This window comes from Stegostoma tigrinum, chromosome 10, assembly GCF_030684315.1.
Source record: "Stegostoma tigrinum isolate sSteTig4 chromosome 10, sSteTig4.hap1, whole genome shotgun sequence".
Taxonomy (NCBI): Eukaryota; Metazoa; Chordata; class Chondrichthyes; order Orectolobiformes; family Stegostomatidae; genus Stegostoma; species Stegostoma tigrinum.
In genome coordinates, this window is record NC_081363.1 from 20,310,027 (window position 1) to 20,317,192 (window position 7,166).

A 7,166-nucleotide genomic window follows, 5' to 3' on the forward strand; every position below is an offset into this window, starting at 1 on the left:
TGTTTTCCCTGATTCCTGCTTCCTCGTTAACCCGAACCTGGTCCATGCAACATCTGCGGGATCTGTACTATTAGCTTACACAGATTGAGGTGCCAGCCTAGGGATTTGGGGCCAATAACATATGCAGATTGGGCCATGGAGCTGCAAGGTAACTCGGCGGTTGGAGAAAGGGATAAAAAAAGTGCTCTCTCATTTAGCTTCGGCCTACTACCTTCTGTTTGAATTCGATTAGATCTCAAAGCTATAAAGTCACAGGGTGGGGAGTTCTGTGTCATTACATTTCATGACTCCTGTTTAAGGCCATTTGATTACAATATGGAAGCACTTACAAGCAGCCGTTTGCAGATGTGTAAGGGAGCCCGCTGGCATTACGCTAAAATTGATTTGTTTAACACAGAACAAAACATTAACTTCTTCAGTGCCGAAGTACCTTTCTTACTGGGGGTGGGCTGGGGTGAGAAGTAAATGTGATGGCAATTATTTTTAACAATCTTTAGCAGGATTTTCCTGGAAGCTATAGTGAGAAAATAATACTGCCTGGCCTGTCACATTCTCCAAGGTAAATTTTAATCTTTTGTGCCCTGCTTTGTATCACTGCTTTCAATTGTAGTTGTGATTTGAAAATCTTCCGATATATATACCATTTCTAAATGTATGAAATAGCTGCCTGAATCATCGGCAAAAGTATTTTAAAATTCCAATTTTGCATTATTATATGTATCAAATATTCCTCTAAGGAAATTAACTTCTATGAAGATGAGATGATGATTGTAAACTGCTGGAGCTCATTTACGCCACCTCTCGATTGAATGGCTATCTTGTTATCCATTTCTAAGTAGCTGTTATCCTCTGTGTGAATGCATGATGACTGTTACATATAACAATAAGGTAAGCTTTTGGTCTGCCAAACATATTTCCATTGTGCAGCATATGGTTTCACATTGTCTTAGGTTTCTGTCTTTGCTATCCAAATGGAGCACACACAACAGAGCCAAGGGCACACACATAAGGCTTACACCTATGGTCCCATTAACTGATAGACATTTTAAGTTGCTATTGTAAAAGATGGTGTTCTGATTTAGGATGTGTCAACTTAGAATAACCGTACACAATTTCTTTAAACTGTCTATGGAAACTATCATTTATTTTAAGAATATTTGAAGGACTTTTATGAATGTAACAGACGAAGTTGTTATTTTCTTAGATAATGAGAAATACCAGTGCATGGTATCTCATGACCCTTGACCTGGAGACCATGCCAATAGGAAAGAGGAAGCTAAGACAATATGGCTGGAGCACCCTAGGGGAAGCTGCAAACATAAAGGACACAGCCACAAAACTAAAGGGAATGGAGGGTGAACTCAAATCAGTGCACAAAGAGGAAGCAGGCAGAGACAGAAAGAATAATGCAGATATTAGTGAGGGAAAAAAAGCCCAGGACTCTCAGGAACAGTTCAGTATTTTGTTTGGCGGAAAAGGAGGCAGGGTCTCTTGGAGATATTGTGCAAGCTGGTAAAACAGGCTGAACACCGAGAAAATTATTTTGGAGACATTCAGGATCTAAGATTTAGCCCAGACAAGATTTCTTTCCTTAAACGATATTTGTGAGCCAGATTGGATTTTATGACATTCAACAATGGTTACAAAGTTGCTATCTTCCTAGTATCAGGGTTAGGGTTCGAGCCGGGGTGAGGTTAGGGTTAGGGTTAAGGTAAAAGTTAGAGTTAGTGTTAGAGTTAGGATAAATGTTACTTACTTTTGAGCCAAGTGCGAGTTGCATTGTGTGTTTTGGAGGAGTTCTTGCTCACTGCATCTGACCAAATGTGTCTCATTAACTACTGCCCCCTCTTCTATGGCATCCTTCACAGCTCCTAGCTCCACTGCTGGACATCCCAGAATTAACTGGGTCTCCTGCACCCATGCCGTCTTTAAATATCCTTTGTGTACCTAGACACGTACTGTCCATTCAGAGCTCCCCTGCACAGTTACCCAGACATGGCAGATGTGGGAGATCACTGTTCTGTTTTGTGGGAAGTGACCTGGAATCCCTGCTGAATGGGTGGTGCAAATGCTTGGCCACCCCTTCCCTTCAGGACTGGCATCAGCAGACCCTGCCAGACTAGTACGAGGTTGCCACCTGGGTTACAGCAGCCTCAGTCATCTTGAGGAAGATTGTGAATGCGCTTCTCCACTCCACTGCTGCCACATTCTCCCTGTTACAGCACACTCATTCTACCTTTGCTACCATAACCACCTCTGATGCCACTGACCCCACATGCCATTCATGCTGCATGGTCACTCACTCAGGGTACCTCCCCAAAGGCACCAATATAACCAAGATCCACTTTTGTCTCCATTAATACCTGCTCCTCTCCCATTTCAGGAGTAAAACAGCCCATAATAGTGCAGAATTAGTTGAGAGGCGGTGGGCTACCCAACATTTCAGGAGTAAAACAGCCCATAATAGTGCAGAATTAGTTGAGAGGCGGTGGGCTACCCAACATTTCAGGAGTAAAACAGCCCATAATAGTGCAGAATTAGTTGAGAGGCGGTGGGCTACCCAACATTTCAGGAGTAAAACAGCCCATAATAGTGCAGAATTAGTTGAGAGGCGGTGGGCTACCCAACATTTTGTACCTCACCTCATATGGTGAGAAAATCCTGACTGCCCTGAGTGGCTGACTGATTGTGTCCAAGCTCTTGGGCTGGTATTGGAGGCTGGTCTTGACCTTCTGTGCCAAGACCCCTGAGCAAAGACCACCTCTCTTGTCTTTACTAAGGCCTGAGGACAACCATGACAAGTTTCCTGCCTTTGTTTCTCTCTTGGATGGCGCAACAGGACAGAAGGAAATGTGCTTGGTCTAGCTGAGGGAGTTAAACACACAGAAGCAAGACAAGGCAAGGACACAGTGAGCTTGCTCATAGGCTCAATGTGAGATACAAACTAGCTCAGTCCTTTAGCTGGGTGTGTGTCCCTGAGTGTACACTGTTCTTGTTTACATTACATTACAATGATAATTGCGAGTGTAACCCAAGGTGACGTATTCTGCATGAGGGTTCATGGAAGCTAGCAAACCTTGGATGCCAGTGTCTGTGGATGTGAGGTACGTATGGCTGGTGCTGTGAGATGTTGGTGCCCAGTGACCAAAATGGTGGTTCTTTGGAGCACACAGTGAACTGATGTCTCCAGGTATTTGCTCTGATTTCGTATCATTCCCCGCCACTTTTGACCCACAACAAAGGATATAGTTCCCTCCCCACCTTTTCTGCCTTCCGTAGGGAACGCTGTCTCTGTGACTCCCCCATCTGCTCCACACTCCCCACGAGCCCCACCAGCCCTCGGCACCTTTCGCTGCAACCGCAGGGAGTGCCACACCTGCCCCTACACAGGCAATGTCTCGACATTTAGCTTGTTTTGCATGTTTAATAAGAAAGCTACTGAGCCACTCATCCAAAGCATAAAAGATGGAGCAAGTTGCTCCTGACATTGAGATATGTCTCACTGGACCTCTCATGTGAATCTGCCTCAGAGCCCACATTGCTTAGTTTCCTATAGCTTTTTAATTCCAGAGTTTTATACAGTTTAATATTCACATTCACCCATCTCCCCAGAGCATTAGCCTGGAGATATCTTGATTACTAGTCCAGTAACAAAAATGAAGTGGAGTCACACCAATGAGGAACAAAAGGAATGAAAAATGCTTGGAGATGCAGGACGTATGAGTACTTTGCCTCAGAGTTTACTAAGGAAGAAAACATAAACAAATTATTGTTAGGAAAGGAGATTTGAGAGCTTAATGGATGGAATGAAAATTGATTGGCAAAATGTACCTAAAAGGCATGGATATATTGTCTGAACCAGAAGGCTTGTATCCCAAGGTTGCTGACTGGAGCTGGGAATGTAATGCCATTATTTGCTAATGTTCCTTACATGTTGGAAAAGATTGGAAAGTGCTAAATGCAACACATTAGTTCACAAAAGGCTATAAAGCGTTTCCCAGCATTGCAAGGCCAGTCAGGAAATAACAAACTTTTAGAGAATTCTGAGCTATTTGAAAAGACCCAGTATGGATTTGTAGAATGTGAGATAATACCGTGTGGAGCTGAAGGAACACTGCAGGCAAGGCAGCATCAGAGGAGCAGGAAAGCTGACATTTTGCGTCAAGACCCTTCTTCAGAAATGGGTAAGGTGAAATGGGGCTCTAAAATAAATAGAGAGAGGCAGTGTGGGGCTGGGGATGGTAGGTTGGATGGTGACAGGTGAGTTCAGGTAGGCAGTCGTGAGAATTGGTCAGTGAGGTGAGAGCGGCAGATAGGTGGGATAGAAAATGGACACGTCAAGGAGGCAGGGATGACAGGGGCTGGGGAAGGTAGGTGGGATGGCGATATGCAAGTACAGATAGGCAGTGGTGGGGATTGTTCAATGAGGTGGGAGGAGCAGGTAGGTGGGAGAGAAGATGGACAGGTCAAGGAGGCAGGGATGAAAGGGCAGGTTGGTCATGGGATGAGGCTGGGCGGGGTGTGGTGATGGAGATATTTTGAAGCTAGTAAAGTCCACATTGAAACCATTGGGTTGTAGGCTCCCAAGGTGGAATATGAGTTTCCAGTTTCCGGGTGACATCATTGTGACACTGCAGGAGGCCGATGATGGACATGTCGCTCAGGGAGTAGCAAAGGGAGTTGAAGTGGTTCAAGATCGAAAGGTGTTGTCGAACCGAGCATAGGTGCTCTACAAAGCAATCTCCAAGCCTCTGCTTGGTCCCACCAATGTCGAGGAGGCCACATTGGGAGCAGCGGAGGCAATAGACCACATTAGTGGATGTGCAGTAAACTTCTGTCTGATGTGGAAGGTTTTTTTGAGGCCTGGGATGGGGGTGAGGGAAGAGGTGTAGGGGCAAGTGTAGCACTTCCTGCGGTTGCAGGGAAAGGTGCCGCGGAATGGTGGAGCTCGTGGGGAATGTGGAGTGGATGAGGGAGTCACAGAGACAGCGGTTCCTACAGAAGTCAGATAAGGTGGGGAGTAAACCATATCCTTTGTTGAGGGCTCAGATTGTAGGTGGGGAAGTGGCAGAGAATGATATGTTGAATCAGGAGTTTAGGGGAGTGATACGTGAGGACAAGGGGGATTCTATCTTTGTTTTTACTGTGGGGAGGGGAGGTGAGGGCTGAGGTGCAGGAAACGCAAGAGGTGCAGTCAAGAGCATTTTCGACCATCGAAGGGGGAAGTTGCAGTCCTTGAAATATAAGCACATCTAGGTTGTTCGGGAGTGAAATGCCTCATCTTGGGAGCAGATGCGGCTCGGAGGCCGCTTTGTAGAACACCTGCGCTCGGCTCGCGACAAACAACAACACCTTCTGCTTGCGAACCACTTCAACACCTCCTCCCACTCCCTGGGCAATATTTCCATCCTGGGCCTCCTCCAGTGTCACAATGACGCCACCCGCAAACTGGAGGAGCAGGACCTCATATTCCATCTTGGGAGCCTGCAACCCAATGGTCTCAACGTGGAGTTTACAAGTTTCAAAATTCCCCCACCCATGGCATCATCCCATGACCAACCCCCCCCCCCCCCCATCCCTGCCTACTTGACCTGTCCATCTTCTCTCCCACCTATTCTCTCCTCCCATTTACTGGCCACCCCCCCCCCACTGCCTATCTGCACTCACCTATCACCCTCCCACCTACCTTCCCCAGCCCGACCCCTCCTCTCTCTATTTAACTCAGAGCTGCCTTCCCCCTCCCCCATTTCTGAAGAAGGGTCCTGACCCGAAACACCAGCTTGTTTGCTCCACTGATGCTGCCTGGCCTGCTGTGTTCCTCCAGCTCCACATTGTGTTATCTCAGACTCCAGCATTGGCAGTTCTCACTATCCCTTTGTAGAATGTAAATTGTGTTTGACTAATTTTATTGAGTTTCAGCTTCAAGGTTAAGCTGGTCCTGTGACCTTTCTATTTGAAACAAAGTGGATTGAGGAGAGGTTTACTCCAGTTTATAAGAATATGAGGTTTGGATTGGTTAGAAAAAGAAATGCTCTTCTTATTATCTGATTATACAAAGATTAGGAGACACATGTTTGATGTTTCAGTTAAAAATAAATATAAGGGGGATGTGAGGGAAAATGCTTTTACACAGTGAGCTGGAGCTGGAACTCACTTTTTATGTTAAAGAAGATAATCAGTTATCAGTGAAGGGAAAAAACAGAGTTAATGTTTCGAGTCTAGTGATCCTTCCTCAAAACCCTTCCTCTGAGGAAGAATCATTGGAACCAAAACATTAACTCTGTTTTCTCCTTCACAGATGCTGCCAGACCTGCTGAGCTTTTCCAGCAACTTTGTTTATGTTCCTGATTTGCAACATCCGCAGTTCTTTCAGTTTTTAATCAATTATCAGTTATCTCAAAGAAAATTGGGGTGGGCCGGAAACTTGCAAGACAATATGAATAGTGCAAGAAAATGAGGGAGATTGGACTATTCTACAGAGAGCAGATCAATAGATCAAGTGGTGTGTTCTCCAAAGACTCTATGGGCTAAATGTTTTACCATTGAGCAGGAAACTGGCCTTTTTCAGGTCAATGACTCCCTTTCTGGTGAATGCGCAATGGGAATTATGTTGAAGGCAGGAAGCTTGGAAGCCAAGAAGAGATTTTATAACCTCTCAGAAGCATCTGGTTGCCATTCAGGGTGAGTAACTGCAAGGACATTTGTCAGAGGATGCTTTGCTGCAACTTTTTAAAGCCTTAAACTAGAAAGCACAATAAGAAAAGCAACCAGGCCACGACTGTGTGGGAAATGGTAAATCTGTCCACAGCTTGGGTGTTTGGCAGGACTCTTACCCAGGCAGGCTTTCCAAGAATTCTGGCACTGAGTGCCTGACTCCACACAGTTTATCTGCCTCCTCACTATGCAAGGAAATTGATAGCTCCCAGAAAGCCCAAGTCAGCATCCTGAACTTATATTTCTCAACTCAGGCAGTAAACAATTGCCTGCTTGCTTTCTGGGCAGGGTATGGAAGGAATGCAGTCTTCCTGGGTCCTGCATCCTCCTCTTGTTCCAAAATATCCAACACAGGAGATGAAGACCTACAACTGACACACAAGCCAGCATCAGTAATTCGAGAGAGTAACCCCTACCATTCTTTGCTTCTGTTCCCAGCACCAAAGGGCCCC